We start from the raw sequence: 18566 nt of genomic DNA on the forward strand, positions 1-18566 counted from the left end.
TTTTCAAGTTCTACATTCTTTTTCTTCTTTCTCTCAGCCTAAAAACATACCTCTCTCTCCATTAAAAAAAAAAAAAAGTCTTTCAAATGTAGATCTTTTTCCTAAAAAGCTGCTAAGAAAAAATTCTGAGCACTGCTCTATCACTCCCTCACTGCCCCTCTCTCAGTACCCCACAAGCTGGCTTCTGAGAAACTATTCTTGCAAAAGTGACCTACAACCCCTGTGATGGTGAATTTTATGTGGCAACTTGACTGGGCCACTTGGTGCCTAGATAACTCATGAAATGTTATTTCTGGACATGTCTGTGATGGAAGAGATTGGCATTTGGATTGCTGGGTTGAGTAAAGCAGATGGCTTGCCCAAGGTGAATGGGCATCACACAATGTGTTGAAGACTTGAACAAAAAGGTGGGAAAAGATTGGATTTTCCCTCTCTGCCTGACCACTTGTGCTAGGCCATCCATCTCCTCTGTCCTCAGCACACCTGGTTCTCAGGCCTTCAGACCCCAACGGAAATCTATGCCATCAGCCCCTGAGGCTCTCGGGCCTTCAAACTGTACCAGCCTGCAGACAATAGACCAGGGAACTTCCCAGTCTCCATAATCACATGAGCCAATATCTTATAATAAATCTAAATTTGGATAACATATGGATATGTAGATATATAGATATATCTCTTTTTAACTACATAGCTGTGTACATTATTCGGAGAAGGCAATGGCACCCCACTCCAGCACTCTTGCCTGGAAAATCCCATGGACGGAGGAGCCTGGTGGGCTGCAGTCCATGGGGTCGCTAAGAGTCGGACACGACTGAGCAACTTCACTTTCACTTTTCACTTTTCATTTTCATGCATTGGAGAAGGAAATGGCAACCCACTCCAGTGTTCTTGCCTGGAGAATCCCAGGGATGGGGGAGCCTCGTGGGTTGCCGTCTATGGGGTCACACAGAGTTGGACATGACTGAAGCGACTTAGCAGCAGTGTACATTATTATATACTTTATGTACACTATACACTTTATACACATATGCATATCATTATATACATAGCTATGTATGTATGTGTACAAATATAACTCCTATTGATTCTGTTTCTCTGAAAAGCCCTGACTAATATAACCTTTTAACTGCCAAATTCAGCCCTCACCTCACTTAGAATGTCTGTGGCAGCTGAGATTATTGGCTTCTTCTCCTATTTTTTTAATGGCTCCATGGCCTTCCAATCTCCTATTATCTCTTTGGGCATCCCAGAGGGCACTACTTGTAAAGAACTCAGATGCCAATGCAGGAGACATAAGAGATGTGGGTTCGATCCCTGGGTTGGGAAGATCCCCTAGAGGATGGCATGGCAACCCACTCAAGTATTCTTGCCTGGAGAATCCCATGGACAGGAGCCTGGCAGGCTACAGCCCATAGGATTGTGAAGAGTCAGAAATGACTGAAATGACTTGGCATGCAGGCACTCTCTTTAGTCCTTTTCATTCTCATGCATTTGTTTTCGTTCAGTTTGCTCTTTAATGCTGGTGTACCTGCTGGACTTTTATCTTGATCTCTTTTTTCCCCTCTCCATATACTTTATCTGTGTGATTTCATTCATTATCCATGATGGCTTTACTTTCTAGATGCTGATGATTCCCAAGCACATGTCCAGGGCAACCTCCTTCTGGCCTACAGAGTCACATCGTCAGCAGCTCCTTGAACATTTTTGCTAGGTATCCACTGTGTTTTCTTCCTCCCCCTGGAGCACATATGCTCTCCTGGCCTCAGGAGATATTGACTGTGCCCACTACCATCTTGCCATGAGAGCCTGGCACCAGTAATCACTGTCCCCTAAATCAGTCTTAACAAAACTTCTGATTCTTGCAAGCCCCCTGCCATCCTTTTGTACTGCCCCACTCCTCCTAAACACAGCTTTCTTGCCTCCTCTAACTATCAGCCTATCCCTGGCTGCCATGAGTGACTGGGAGTCTCATGGCTGGCCTTTGGCACACTTAGGGCCTTTCTTGTCCTACTCGTTGCTCTGCTCCCTTCCTTGTCTCATGCCCAGCTTGAAAATGATTACCTCATCCTCACTTATGAAGAGTTAAGCAGCTGGCCTTTCTGTTATCTAATTCCTTCTCTGCTCCAGCTAAATAGTCCCAACTTACAGGCATTGGTTGATTGCCACTTGAGGCAAATTTTTTAAAAGCGAGGAGGTAGGAGGAGAGAGTGAAAATTATGCCAGAAATAAAATATTTAAAAAAAAATTTTTTTTCTTCCTGCGATGGTACTGGGGATGGGGAACGCCAGTGTAGTGAGTGAACTCGAGCAGAGCTGCCATTAAAAACCTCTCTTCTGCTGGAGCTGGTGTCTAGCTAGCTCCATTCAGCACTGCCATGTAGCACCAGGACTTGGCACAGGGGCCTGACCCATGCTCTTGGTGGTCCTGTGCCAATTTCATCAACCTGGGCAGGAGGGTCCTCTTTATTCTTGGTAACATCCCTGAAGTCAACTACTAGACCCTGGGAGCCATCTCCAGTAAGCTCCCTGCTGCCTTCTTTTTAGCAACATCCTACCCTCCATCCTCTGTTTAGCAGGAGCATTGCTGACCTTCCCAGGAGCATTGCTTGCCTTCCCAGGAGCATTGCTCTCCTCTACCTGCTCACCTCTTCTCCTACGTCTTCAAGCAGAATCTTTAAACCCAGAGTCAACTCCTCCCTTACTTCTCTAGCTCTTCCAGAGAGACTGTGGGGAGAGGAGGTGGGTTTTGGTACAAGAAAGCAAGATATATTATCATTCAGCCTTTTTAGTGCAGCAAAGAAAGGAAATAGTTTAATTTCTATATTAGAGTTTTAAAGATTCTGACGTTGCCACTCTTGAAAATATCTTTCAGAAATGCATGCTATCTAGATATGCAATTTAAAAAGAATATATTTGTAAGAAACTAAAAATAGAGCTACCATATGACACTGCAATGTCACTTCTGGGCATAAATCCAGAGAAAAACATGATACAAAAGGATACATGCACCCTAATATTCACTGCAGCACTGTTTACAGTAGCCAAGACATGGAAGCAACCTAAATGTCCATCAACAGAGGAATGGATAAAGAAGATGTGGTACATATATACAATGGAATATTACTTAGCCATTAAAAAGAATGAAATAATGCCATGTACTACAACATGGATGGACCTAGAGATTGTCATGTTGAGTGAAGTAAGTCAGACAGAGAAGGAGAAATATCTTATGACATCCCTTATATGTGGAATCTAAAAAGAAATGATGCAAATGAACTTGCAAAACAGAAAGAGACTCACAGACTTAGAGAATGAACTTACAGTTCCCAGGGGGAAGGATGGAAGGAAGGGATAGTTAGGGAGCTTGGGATGGACGTGTACACTGTTATATTTAAAATGAATAACCAACAAGGGCCTACTCTATAGCACATATAGCTTTGCTCAATGTTATGCGGCAGCTTGGATGGCAAAGGAGTTTGGGGGAGAATGGATGCATGTGTGTGTGTGGCTGAGTCCCTTCACTGTTCACCTGAAACTATCACAGCATTGTTAATCAGCTCTCCCCCAATAAAAAATAAAGTTTTAAAAAAATGAAAGGAAAAAAATTTTAAACAAATAAAAGGAATATATTTAAAAAAGAAGAACAAAGTTGGAGAACTAACATTTCCTGACTTCAAAACTTACTACAAAAGCTACGGTAATCAAAACAGAACGGTACTAGCATGAAGATGACGCAGAGCCCAATAGAACAGAGAGCCAAAAGCAAGCCCTTGTATATGCGATCAACTGATTTTTGACAAGGATGCCAAGACCACTCAATGAAAAGAGGATAGTCTTTTCAACAAATGGTGGGGGTTGTGGGGACTGTTATCCACAGGCAAAGGGATGAATTTGAATCCTTCCCTTGCAACACATACAAAAATTAACCAAAGATGAATTAAAGTTAATCAAACCTAAGGGATAAAACTATAAAACCCTTAGAAGAAAATATAGGTACAAATCTTCATGACATCAGATATGACAATGATTTCTTCGATAAGACAAGAAAAGAAAACTTCAAAACTTTTGTGCATCAAAGTGCACTGTCAAAAAATTACAAGTGCACTGTCAATAGAGTGGAAAGGCAGGCACAAAACGAGATAATATGTTTGTAAAATCGTGTATCTGATGAAGGCTAAATATCCAGAATATATATTTTTTAAAAACCTACAGTTCAACAACAAAATGATTCAGCTCAAAAATGGACAAAAGACTTGAATAGACATTTTTCCAAAGATGAAATACAAATGACCGATAAGCACATGAAAAAAATACTCAACATCATTAGCCATTATGGAAATACAAATCAAAACCACAGTAAGTTTTGATATTTGGCAAAACTAACACAATATTGTAAAGTTTTAAAATAAAATAAAATAAAATAATAATAGTCAAGGGAAAAAAAAAAAAAAAACCACAGTAAGGTACCACTTATACTCATTAGGATGGCTATTATTTAAAAGAATAAAACAAGTGTTGGAAAGGATATGTCAAGATTGAACTCTTGTGCATTGCCGTTGGGAATGTTTTCCATTATGGAAAACCATATGACAGTTCCCCAAAAAGTTAAACAGGATTACCGCATGAGTCAGCAATTCCACTTCAGGGTGTAGATCCAAAAGAATTGAAAGCAGGAATTTCTAGCATATATTTGCACAACCATGTTCATAGCAGTATAATTTACATAGCCAACAGATGGAAACAACTCAGATGTTATCACTGGATGAATGAACAACATGTGGTACAATGCAATAATATTCTGTTTTGAAAAGGAAGAAAATTCTGATACATGCTATAACATGGATGAACCTTGAAAACATTATGCTGACAAGCCAGTCACAAAAGAATAAATGCTGTACAAATATTTATATGAGGTACCTAGAGTAGGCAAAGGCCGAAAACTTTGGGGGGAGACCTGACTGCATTCTCTCCTGAGGTCTGGCTGTGATAATACTGATAGAATTACACTTGTGGTCAATTAAATTTTAAAGAAAATAAGCCACTGGGTCTAAGAAGCTGAAGTTTCCATTTGAAAATGCTTCACAGGGTCAAAGCAGAGAGCAGCCTCCACTAGGTGTTTCTGTTCACCTCTAGCCCTCCAGTGCAGAGTGATTTCAGAGCTGGCCCCCAGAAGTCCACAGTGAGTTATTCAGTTCAGTTCAGTTCAGTCACTCAGTCGTGTCCGAATCTTTGCGACCCCATGAATCGCAGCATGCCAGGCCTCCTTGTCCATCACCAACTCCTGGAGTTCACTCAAACTCATGTCCATCGAGTCAGTGATGCCATCCAGCCATCCCATCCTCTGCTGTCCCCTTCTCCTCCTGCCCCCAATCCCTCCCAGGATCAGGATCATTTCAAATGAGTCAGCTCTCTGCATTAGGTGGCCAAAGTATTGGAGTTTCAGCTTCAGCATCAGTCCCTCCAATGAACACCCAGGACTGATCTCCTTTAGGATGGACTGGTTGGATCTCCTTGCAGTCCAAGGGACCCTCAAGAGTCTTCTCCAACACCACAGTTCAAATGCGTCAATTCTTTGGTGCTCAGCTTTCTTTATAGTCCAACTCTCACATCCATACATGACCACTGGAAAAACCATAGCCTTGACTAGACAAACCTTTGTTGGCAAAGTAATGTCTCTGCTTTTTAATATGCTGTCTAGGTTGGTCATAACTTTCCTTCCAAGGAGCAAGCGTCTTTTAATTTCATGGCTGCAATCACCATCCACAGCCAAGTTCCATTGTTTTGCTCTTGAGGGGGTAGATAATAAGTGTCAAATGGTGGAGGAGGTCAGAGGAAGAAACACTTGCTTTGACTGAGGGAAATCTTCATGGAAAAGGAATCACTTAAATAATAGTGCTTGAAAGCAATGGTAATAGGCACTCCTCCTCTGGGCCCCCGGTTTTAGAGGGGTCCCAATCTGGTTTTCCTTTGGCAAGGCCACTCTCCAGGAGTAAGGAATCCACAAGACCCCAGAATTCCAGAAGGTCCCTGGAGAAGGGGGCAACAGAGGATGAGATGGTTGGATGTCACCATTGACTCAGTGGACATGAAAGTAAAAGTCGCTCAGTCCTGTCTGACTCTGCAACCCCATGGACTATATACAGTCCATGGAATTCTCCAGGCCAGAATACTAGAGTGAATACCCTATCCCTTCTCCAGCAGATCTTCCCGACCCAGGAATTAAACTGGGGTCTCCTGCATTATAGGCAGATTCTTTACCAGCTGAGCTGCCAGGGAAGCTCTAATGGACATGAGTTTGAGCCAACTCGAGGAAATAGTGAAGGACAGGGAAGCCTGGCACGTTGAGTTCCATGGGGTCACAAGAATCAGACGTGACTGATCAACTGAACAACTGCCCAAATGGCTCCAAGCTCAAATGCTGGACATCTTCCTGGTACAGCAGACTATGTGAGCTAGATACTTGGACATGAGAGCTGGGATATCTACAGGGATACACAGGAAGCAGGATGGAGCTGAGGGTGAAAAGAAAGTGGGGAAAGAAGTCCGAGGTCAGGTCTTTCCATGTCACCACATACTGGTAGAAAAGGCAAGGAATCTGAGAACTCAAAGTCTGAACCTGGACTTTTGGGTCCATATAAGTCATAAGGCTTTGGCATAGTCAATAAAGCAGAAATAGATGCTTTTCTGGAACTCTCTTGCTTTTTCCATGATCCAGCGAATGTTGGCAATTTGATCTCTGGTTCCTCTGTCTTTTCTAAATCCAGCTTGAACATCTGGAAGTTCACGGTTCACATATTGCTGAAGCCTGACTTGGAGAATTTTGAGCATTACTTTACTAGCGTGTGAGATGAGTGCAATTGGGCAGTAGTTAGAGCATTCTTTGGCATTGCCTTTCTTTGGGACTGGAATGAAAACTGACCTTTTCCAGTCCTGTGGCCACTGCTGAGTTTTCCAAATTTGCTGGCATATTGAGTGCAGTACTTTCACAGCATCCTCTTTCAGGATTTGAAATAGCTCCACTGGAATTCCATCACCTCCACTAGCTTTGTTCGTAGTGATGCTTTCAAGGCCCACTTGACTTCACATTCCAGGATGTCTGGCTCTAGGTGAGTGATCACACCATCGTGATTACCTGGGCCACGAAGATCTTTTTTGTACAGTTCTTCTGTGTATTCTTGCCACCTCTTCTTAATATCTTCTGCTTCTGTTAGGTCCATACCATTTCTGTCCTTTATCGAGCCCATCTTTGCATGAAATATTCCCTTGGTATCTCTGATTTTCTTGAAGAGATCTCTAGTCTTTCCCATTCTGTTGTTTTCCTCTATGTCTTTGCATTGATCGCTGAGGAAGGCTTTCTTATCTCTTCTTGCTATTCTTTGGAACTCTGAATTCAGATGCTTATAACTTTCCTTTTCTCCTTTGCTTTTTGCTTCTCTTCTTTTCACAGCTATTTGTAAGGCCTCCCCAGACAGCCATTTTGCTTGTTTGCATTTCTTTTCCATGGGGATGGTCTTGATCCCTGTCTCCTGTACAACGTCACGAACCTCCGTTCATAGTTTACCAGGCACTCTATCTATCAGATCTAGTCCCTTATATATATTTCTCACTTCCACTGTATAATCATAAGGGATTTGGTTTAGGTCATACCTGAATGGTCTAGTGATTTTCCCTACTTTCTTCAATTTAAGTCAGAATTTGGCAATAAGGAATTCATGATCTGAGCCACAGTCAGCTCCTGGTCTTGTTTTTGTTGACTGTATAGAGCTTCTCCATCTTTGGCTGCAAAGAATATAATCAATCTGATTTCAGTGTTGACCATCTGGTGATGTCCATGTGTAGAGTCTTCTTTTGTGTTGTTGGAAGAGGGTGTTTGCTATGACCAGTGCATTTTCTTGGCAAAACTCTTATTAGTCTTTGTCCTGCTTCATTCCATATTCCAAGGCCAAATTTGCCTGTTACTCCAGGTGTTTCTTGACTTCCTACTTTTGCATTCCAATCCCCTATCATGAAAAGGACATCTTTTTTGGGTGTTAGTTCTAAAAGGTCTTGTGGGTCTTCATAGAACTGTTCAACTTCAGCTTCTTCAGTGTTACTGGTTGGGGCATAGACTTGGATTACTGTGATATTGAATGGTTTGCCTTGGAAACGAACAGAGATCATTCTGTCATTTTTGAGATTGCATCCAAGTACTGCATTTAGGACTCTTTTGTTGACCATGATGGCTACTCCATTTCTTCTAACGGATTCCTGCCCGCAGTAGTAGATATAATGGTCATCTGAGTTAAATTCACTCATTCCAGTCCATTTTAGTTTGCTGATTCCTAGAATGTCGACGTTCACTCTTGCCATCTCCTGTTTGACCACTTCCAATTTGCCTTGATTCATGGACCTGACATTCCAGGTTCCTATGCAATATTGCTCTTTACAGTATTGGACCTTGCTTCTATCACCAGTCACATTCACAACTGGGTATTGCTTTTTCCTGTGGTCATGTATGGATGTAAGAGTTGGACTGTGAAGAAAGCTGAGTGCCGAAGAATTGATGCTTTTGAACAGTAGTGTTGGAGAAGACTCTTGAGAGTCCCTTGGACTGCAAGGAGATCCAACCAGTCCATTCTGAAGATCAGCCCTGGGATTTCTTCAGAGGGAATGTTGCTAAAACTGAAACTCCAGTACTTTGGCCACCTCATTCGAAGAGTTGACTCATTGGAAAAGACTCTGATGCTCGGAGGGATTGGGGGCAGGAGGAGAAGGGGACGACAGAGGATGAGATGGCTGGATGGCATCACTGACTCGATGGACGTGAGTCTGGGTGAACTCTGGGGGTTGGTGATGGATAGGGAGGCCTGGAGTGCTGCAATTCATGGGGTTACAAAGAGTCAGACACAACTGAGCAACTGAACTGAACTGAAGTCATAAGGACCAAGGTAGGAGGATAAAGCATATTTAGCTCAATAGTTTGTTAACTTGGTATAATTCTGAAACATTTCAACATATGGTGTGTGGGTGTCCATTTGCTCTCCTCCCCCAGGTCCCAGGAACCTGAGGGGTGTGCCTGAGCTTCAAGTATGACTTGCAGGAAGGGTAGGATTAGGAAACGCAGATAGAAGGAGAGATTTCAGATGAGTGTGATGAGGAGAACAAACAGAGTCCTAGTTTAGCTCCCTCAGGATGTCATTTCTCCAGCTAAATATTGCTAAGTACCTTTGATTGATTTCCAAGATAGTCTCGAGTCACTGCTTCCCAACTTTTCAACTCTTCCAGACACTGCCAGCCTCAGTGCTCCTCCCCATGGTGCCTTCCTGTAGGGGCAGCACCCGGAACTGAGCATGGGGTGGGCAGAGCAGACCCTCCCGTTCAGGTCTCTGTCCAGCTATGAACCCATCCTAAGATCAGCAGACATTTCTCTTCACCCAGACTCCATGATGTTGCTGTCCACTCAACCTCCACTTCATTTCCACATCCTATGGTTGAGTCACGTTTTCCCACTCTATTTTGTTCCAGTTATATTCTTAATACAAGTCATAGATCTCTCATTTACCTTTTATCTTTTTTTTCTAAAATTTATCTGTGAATCTGCCTGCAATGCAGGAGACTGCCTGCAATGTAGGAGATGTGGCTTTGATCCCTGGGTTAGGAAGATCCCTGGAGAAGGAAATAGCAACTCACTCCAGTATTCTTGCCTGGGAAATTCCATGGACAGAGGAGTCTGGTGGGCTACCTCCCATGGGGTTGCAAGAATTGGACACAACTTAGTGACTAAACCACCATCTGTAAACATTTCTCATGGATCCTGAGTCTGTCTCCTATAAGGTAGGCGAGGGTCTGAGGAAAATATTAAGAAGCTGGTAAATTGCAAATTTCCTTGAAAAAGAAAACCAAATTGGATGCTTCTGTAATCTCAAAGCTGCATGATTTCGCTTTAGAGGGGTCATGTGGACACAGCCCTACGGAGAACGCTAGGCTTGCACAAAGCTCGTGGTTTTAATTTACAGGAAGTCTGACGGTTCAACTTCTCACCAAGTGTGTATAGGGCCAGTGCGGGTCTGTCTTCTGCTTGATGGAAAGCAGGGCACTCTCGCTGCATGACTGTTGCATCGGCACAGCTGGGACCTGGCTCCAGGGAGGGACAGTGCCTGTTGGAACTGGCCCAGCTGCACGCAGAGCCACAGGGATCGTGGACTTAAAATATCCAACAAGAGGTTTGCTGATGCTGTGCGGTGGTTCCAGCACTATCCTGGGTATGGTGTAGGACAGAGAAGGAGGACGAGTCCCTCACTGCCCTCAGGAAGTTCACGGTCTACTCGAGACCTAAGACCCGCTGGCAGGACAGCTGTGCAGCAGGCTGAGCGCTTCCTGCTCCACAGGCACAGACATCTTAGTCCTTGCAATGACCCTCGAGTGAGGAGCCTGTGGTCAGCAGCAGAACGTACTTCCAGTCGGCAAACGCCTACATTCTCGTCCCTGAAAACTGTGAATATTTCCTCACAAGGCAAAAAGGCCTTTGCAGAGTGATTAAGTTAAGGGTCTTGAGAAGATTATCCTGGATGATCCGGGTGGGCCCAGTGTGGTTGTTCAGTTGTGTCTGGACTCTTTGCAACCCCATGGACTGCAGTACACCACGCTCCCTTGTGCATCACCATCTCCTGGAGTTTGCTCAAACTTATGTCCATTGAGTCAGTAATGCCATCCAACCATCTTTCTCTGTTACCTCCTTCTCCTTTGCCCCCTCTCTGTTACCTTCAATCTTTCCCAGCATCACAGTCTTTTCTAATAAGTCAGTGTTTCGCATTAGGTGGCCAAAGTATTGGAGCTTCAGTTTCAACATCAGTCCTTCCAATGAATATTCAGGGTTGATTTCCTTTAGGATTGACTGGTTTGATCTCCTTGTAGCCCAAGGGACTCTCATGAGTCTTCTCTAATATCCCAGTTTGAAAGCATCAATTCTTTGGCGCTCAGCCTTCCTTATGGTCCAACTCTCACATCCATACATGACTATTAGAAAAACCATAGCTTTGACTATATGGACCTTTGTCTCTGCTTTTTAATACACTGTCTAGGTTTGTCATAGTTTTTCTTCCAAGGAGCAAGCGTTTTTTAATTTCATGGCTGCAGTCACCATCTGCAATGATTTTGGAGCCGAACAAAATAAAGTCTCTCACTGTTTCCATTGTTTCCCCATCTATTTCCCATGAAATGATGGGACCGAATGCCATGATCTTAGTTTTCTGAATGTTGAGTTTTAAGCCAACTTTTTCACTCTCCTCTTTCACTTTCATCAAGAGGATCTTTAGTTCCTCTTCACTTTCTGCCATTAGGGTGGTGTAATCTGTGTATCTGAGGTTATTGATATTTCTCCCAGCAATCTTAATTTCAGCTTGTGCTTCATCCAGCCTGGCATTTCGCACACTGTACTCTGCATATAAGGTAAATAAGGAGGGAGACATTATACAGCCTTAACATGAGCTCCCTGTTTCTTGGACTATCCAACAGAGTTTCCTGCCAGAATCTTTGTGACCCCATAGACTGTAGACAACCAGGCTCCTCTGTTCATGGAATTCTCCAGACAAGAATACTGGAATGGGTTGCCATGCCGTCTCCAGGGCATCTTCCCAACCCAGGGATCGAACCTGGGTCTCATGCATTATAGGCAAACTCTTTACCCTGAGCCACAACCACTAACTTATGAAATGAGTATTATTAACCTCTCTACCTTACTTTAAAGGAAACAGGCTCAAAGTTTTGGTGGGGGTATGTCCTAGTTAACAAGACTTATACATTTGGAACCAGGGTCCAAACCTATGTAAGTCTAACTTCAAGACTTACAGTCTCTCCACACTGATCTTCTGTGTAAGTGGAAGAAATACCATCTCTGCCTCTTGGTTTTGAGGAACCTCTAAAGGCTCCCTCACATGCCTACTCTGAGGATTCCATTACCCAGGACCTGAGATGGGTAGGGTCCTTGGGCAGCAGGACTGGGAAGGCCCAGGAAGGAGCAGCTGGGATGAGGGAGGAGACTGGATCCCCTTGGGCTCACCTCCAGCCACATGAGGGCAGTGAATGCTGGAAGCCAAGGGAGGGCCTGGTTTAATGGTATCCCAAGGGGCTCAGTAGTAAAGAATCTGCCTGCCAATGCAGGAGACACAAGAGACATGGGTTTGATCCCTGGGTCAGGAAGATCCCCTGGAGGATCCGTGGAATTTTCCGGGCAACCCACACAGTATTCTTGCCTGGAAAATTCCACGGACAGAGGAGCCTGGCGGGCTACAGTCCATGGGATTGCACAGTCAGACATGACTGAGCATGCATGCACCAGTGGGGGTGTGGAAAGCACTGAGGACCTCTCACTGCAGTGGCACAGCTTTCTCTCAAGCTGACCCAGAACACGGACAACACGTATCTCAGCTAAAGTGTGCCAGTCGATGGGCCTGCCCACTTTGGATAAGTTTTCTCCTCAGTCTCCTCGCAGTCATCTGCCATCTGCATTGGCCCTACACTTTCAAAACCTGATTCAAGTTTGGAGAGAAAATATATGCGTGAAGTACTGGCTTTTTAAAAGGATGCCCAGTGGCAAGTGGTGTGGCTCACTTGCCAGAAGCCTTGTCAAACTGTGGGTCTCCCCTGAACTGCAGGCAGGGAACCCCAGCCCAGGACCCTGCTGTCCCTCAGGGAATCCCCCCACCCAGGGGCAGGCATCCTTCTATGGCATTTCTGGCAGAGCGCCCTGATGGACAGTCCTAGAAACAGGGAGCTACATCGTAAGAGATGGACTCCACTATTGGATAGAACTGTTGCAAATTCTGGTGAGAAATATGCTGAGACTACTGTTACCTCCTACACAGAAGTCTGAGTTACTATTTAAATTTGAAAATAAGTACCTGAAGAAATAGATTGCAATGGCACCCCACTCCAGTACTCTTGCCTGGAAAATCCCATGGATGGAGGAGCCTGGTAGGCTGCAGTCCATGGGGTCGCTGAGAGTCAGACACGACTGAGCGATTTCACTTTCACTTTTCACTTTCATGCACTGGAAAAGGAAATGGCAACCCACTCCAGTGCTCTTGCCTGGAGAATCCCAGGGATGGGGGAGCCTGGTGGGCTGCCAGACGTCTATGGGGTCACACAGAGTCGGACACGACTGAAGCGACTTAGCAGCAGCAGCAGCAGCATATACCATTTTATCTAAATGCTTGGAAATACTATCTTTTCATTTTTGAAATTGCTAGAAACTTTCTCTAAGTGACATTCAAATTATTTATACTGCAAAGGATAATCTGAACCTTTTCTATTTTCAGAAGACATTTTGTATCTGAAAGGAAGGACATCAATGATGTTGGGGCCCTGACTTATTTTAATGGCAAAGTAATTATCTGTACAAATGTACTGAGTCTTCTAATACCATTAGGATCACTGACTGACAAGACAGCCTCCATTAGTGTCAAGCGACCGCATTGAAATAGCATATTTTTAGCTTTAGCCTGTACAAATTTTGTTCTCTTTGAGCCAGAAAGAATTCCAATATATAAACTAGCACTTGAAAAATAAATACACCATAGGATCAATATAATTATGGATTTCTCCCCAAATTACCACTCCATTAGGTGATTTCAGAAACCAAAATGAAGTTAAATAAAGCAATAACTTATAAAGCAGCAGAGATTCCTCAAAGTAAAAGCTAACAGTTACTGAATGCCTACTATGTGCCAGGCACAGTGCTCACAGTTGTTTCCACCTTTGCAAATCTGCCAAAGGCTGATTTCACCCCTATATTACAGATTGGAAAAAAAAAACGAAAAAGACTTGAGTTTAAACGCCTTGCCCAAGATCAGTTAGTGCTGCCACTGGAATTCGATCCCAGATCCCTCAGAGCTCAGAGCCCACATCCTCACCGCTGCTGAAGCCATGCCTCTCATACGGGGAGGGAACTGTACACACGCTGAAGACAGAATCCACTGGCTATATTCAATATCCTGAGAAACACTATAATGGAAAATAATATAAAAAAGAAAAAAATACATATATAACTGAATCACTTTGCTCTACAGCAGAAATTAACACAGCTTTGTAAATCAACTGTCAGTCACTCAGAAGTGTCCGACTCTTTGCGACCCCATGGACTGTAGCCCACCATGCTCCTCTGTCCATGGGATCTCCCAGGCAAGAATCCTGGAGTGGATAGCCATTCCCTTCTCCAGGGGATCTTCCTGACCCAAGGATTGAACTATCTTCAATAAAAAAAAAAAGATCAGGACATGAGTCACCTGTGACAGGAAATGCAAAACAGAGGCTTCAGCAAAGCAGTTTATTTCTCTGGAACGCAGAGGCAAGTAGTCTGGGGGCTCGTAGGGTCCTTCAGAATGTCAAGGACGGCACTTTTCTGTGAGGACTCATGGTCCCAGATGGGGAGCAGGAAGCTCATCATTACCTGTTCATTTAACCTGGTGGAGGAAGGAATACGGACCTCCCACGTCTTTGAGGACACGTTCCCAAAGTTGCTCAGATCACTGGCCAGAACTTACCGACACCTAGCAGCACGAGAGGCTGGGAAGGTAATCTTTGGATTCTAGGTGGCCTGCACCCAATTAAAAATCAGAATTGTAAGAAGGAGGGAATTGAGAGAAACAGGTAACAGCCTCTGCCAGTGAGCTCATGGAATACGCCAGCAATAAAATGTAGACCTGAAATCCTTCATCTCTCCTTCCGTGCAAGTGTATTTTCTGTTAACAAGAAATGGACCACTAATTTGTATTTCTCTGGATATTTGAAGTATTTAATGAAAACATGGTACTAGAGTAATAAATCCTCATTGCCACCACTCAGAACTCAATCAATGCTAACATCTTCCTTCAGATCTTAGTAAGAAGTCTTGGCTCAGATGGGGAGCCTTTGCTGCCATGCTCCCATTCCACTCCTCTCCCTCCCTTTCCGAGGCAACTGCTTTTCTGAATGATGTGTTTTCCACTGATGGTTCTGTACTTTCTCCTTATAAATAACAACAGTACTTTAAAAAAAAAACTACATATAAGTGGCATACATGTCACCTTCTGATATCTTGTTTTCATTCAATATTTTTTTAAGGGCCAGCCACTGATGCTACATATCAAGTCCACTCATTTTAACTGTTCATTTGCCATCTAATTATCCATTATGCAATTGATTTCTTTTCTTGTTCATGGAAATGTAGGGTCCATCTCCAAGTTTTCCCAGACACAAGCAATTCAGCTGTAACCAGCCACTAAGTCTTCTGGTCCACCTGCACATGGGTTCCTTAGAGTGCTGCTTCTCAAGCTGCAAGGAGTCAACCGAGAAGTCGTGTTAGCCTCAAACTCACTCAGCAGTTGTGGGGTGGGTCCTGGGTGACAGTCCCCGTGCTGTAACTCTGCAGACACTGTGAGCCTCTGAGACTACCCTGGAGTTGTCAAGTCAGGGGGTACATCTTCCACTGTCATAGACACCATCACTTTGAAGCGACTATTCTCATTTCTCCATTCTTAGCAACACTGGATCCTGTGAGACTTTTTTGCCTTTTGTCCATCTGAACACCTGAAACGACTACGACTAAGTCGTATTTCCCTGATTATCATTGATAATGATCCCCTTTTCACAGTTTGACTACTCAAGCTTTTTCTGGTCATATATTTTACCCATTTTTCTAATGCAGCGGTTCTAAGTGTGATCTGAGGACCTTGGAAGATCTAGGGACGCCCACAAGGTCCTTCTTTATCCAATTTCCTATCCACAGGAGGCTCAATTTTCTTATACTTTCACCAAAACATAGAGCAACAGACTGACTGCAGAAGCAGAAATGAGAACCCAGCTGTTTTCTATTAAGCCAGACATTAAAGAAATCTTCAGAAATGTAAAACAAATGCCTCTTCTCATTAGACTTTCATTTTGAAAAGTTGCTTTCCATAAGTGTTATTTAACATGTATTATTTTAAATAAGTTAATACTTTAAAAATTCCTATTTTAATTTCTAATAGAGTAACTATCAATAGATATAACCTACCAACAAAAAACTAGTTTGAGCTTCTCAATTGTTAAAAGGGGTCTTGAACTTTCAGAACTACTTCATATTAATGCATAGCTGTTAACTGCTCACTGACTTATAGGAGGTTCTTTTGTCTTTTAATGTATTTGGGATACTAATCCTTTGTCAGTTACATGTATCATAAACATTTTCTCCCAGATTGAGCGAGGCTTGTCTTTTTACTTATGGTGCCTATTGTTCTGCAGATAGGCAGAACATTTTGATGAACATTTCATTTTGATGCAATCTTACTTTCCTATAGTATTAGGCTTTTGATAAGGATACTGCTCCTATTTTGAAATAGGGAAACTCAATGGACTTTATGGAGAACCCAAGATTTGGTATCATTGAATGGATTATGGAGAGAAAAAAATGGGATTTCCCCAACACTCTCCTTCCAGAACCAACAGGCAATGTATCTTCCACACCTGAACTAACTTCAATCAAGATAATAGTTACCACTGGATTTAAATAAGATCAATGTAAAATATGAGCTCGAATATTTTTCAATAATCTGCTCTGCCTCAGACAAAACTGAATGTCTGTGAGTCACCAAAAATAATATTTTACCCTTGACATATGTTTCTATTTTCCTCTTCAGAAGTAGATTGGAAATTCCCTTAAAACTTAAAGCACATTTAATTCAGCACATATACTGCTATCTGCAAATATTTTAACTGGAAAAGGTTTAATTTATCCAAATTCAACAATGTGTGTAAAGTTTTTTCATTTAAAAAACAAACATTTTCACATATACTATTGTATTTGATCTTAATAATAATCCTGTGTGATAAATGGATACAATATTATTATGCTAACAACTGAGTCAGACATAAGCAACATGAAGTTCAGAGAAGTTAAATGACTTAGCAGCACACACAGGATGAGATGTGAAACCTAATTTCCAATCACAACTGATGAAGATTTCTTAAAAAGCATGATTTTTGACAATCAGAATAAAACTGACAAGTAACCCCAAACGATCTTCACATGTAGTAGGAATAAACTTAAATACACCTACAGGGTTGGTTGGAGAAGGCAATGGCACCCCACTCCAGTACTCTTGCCTGGAAAATCCCATGGACGGAGGAGCCTTGTAGGCTGCAGTCCATGGGGTCGCTAGGAGTCGGACACTACTGAGCAACTTCACTTTCAATTTCATGCACTGGAGAAGGAAATGGCAACCCACTCCAGTGGTCTTGCCTGGAGAATCCCAGGGACAGAGGAGCCTGGTGGGCTGCCGTCTATGGGGTCGCACAGAGTCGGACATGACTGAAGCGACTTAGCAGCAGCAGCAGCAGCAGCAGCAGGGTTGGTGACTGCATGGAAAGCAAAGGAGGTCTGAAGGGTGTCTGCAGGACACTATCTGCCTTCCCAGATGACTTCCAATTCTTTACTGACAATAAATAACCTGTGACTAATATGCCCTCCCGTTCATTAATATCCCTATTCATGATTATGACCAATTCATCTTGCTCAAATTACAGGAAGATGGTGAGTGTTCAGATGAAACTTGAGAGGAAAAGACCAAAGACAGAAAACTGGCTGGTATTTCCCCTAAAGGGACCAAGAAATGAAGGAAAACAATTAGAAAGAATTAGCAATAAGTTAGATAGAAAGAGGAGAAGGTAAAGAAAATAAACACCTATCTAAAATGAAAAAGATAAAAAATTCAGCCAAAAATGCCTATTTTTAAGTTCATTGCACAAAATGGATCCATATCATCAATATCATCCATGAACAGTTCAGAAAAACTTGCCATCAGGGACCCTGTGTTTTAGAGTTTATGCATAACTAAAGATTGGTTCCGGAGAAGGCAATGGCACCCCACTCCAGTACTCTTGCCTGGAAAATCCCATGGATGGAGGAGCCTGGTAGGCTGCAGTCCATGGGGTCACTAGGAGTCGGACGCGACTAAGCGACTTCCCTTTCACTTTTCACTTCATGCATTGGAGAAGGAAATGGCAACCCACTCCAGTGTTCTTGCCTGGAGAATCCCAGGGACGGCGGAACCTGGTGGGCTGCCGTCTATGGGGTCGCACAGAGTCGGACACGACTGAAGCGACTTAGCAGCAGCAGCAGCAAAGATTGGTTCATTTGATGATTCAAGGATATATAGAGAGAATTAACCTCACTGAACAGCAAGTATATATTTCAAAGCGAGTGAGTTCAAAATTACTTTCAAGTTCAGCTAAAAACACCACCTATTTAATCCATCCTAAAACCTGACTCGTCACTGATCCATGTATTCAACCACACTCATAAAGATTCTCCCTATTTCTTTTGATTTAATATTCATCCTTCCTAAAGAACAGATGGCATGAATAGCAGCCCTGGAGAACAATCTTTCATTTAAAAAGTTTCTCTCCATTGAATGATGAAAAAACAAAAAACTTCTGAAAACAGTGAAAAAAAAAATATAAGGAAGAATATCCTCTATTAAAGAGTCAGAATTCATTGTGAACCATGGGCCACCTGAATTCATCATGCTTTATACCTGCCACTGTGCACATTTATGAGGAGAATGCATCCTATAA

Source organism: Bubalus bubalis, chromosome 19 (genome assembly GCF_019923935.1).
Source record: "Bubalus bubalis isolate 160015118507 breed Murrah chromosome 19, NDDB_SH_1, whole genome shotgun sequence".
Lineage (NCBI taxonomy): Eukaryota > Metazoa > Chordata > Mammalia > Artiodactyla > Bovidae > Bubalus > Bubalus bubalis.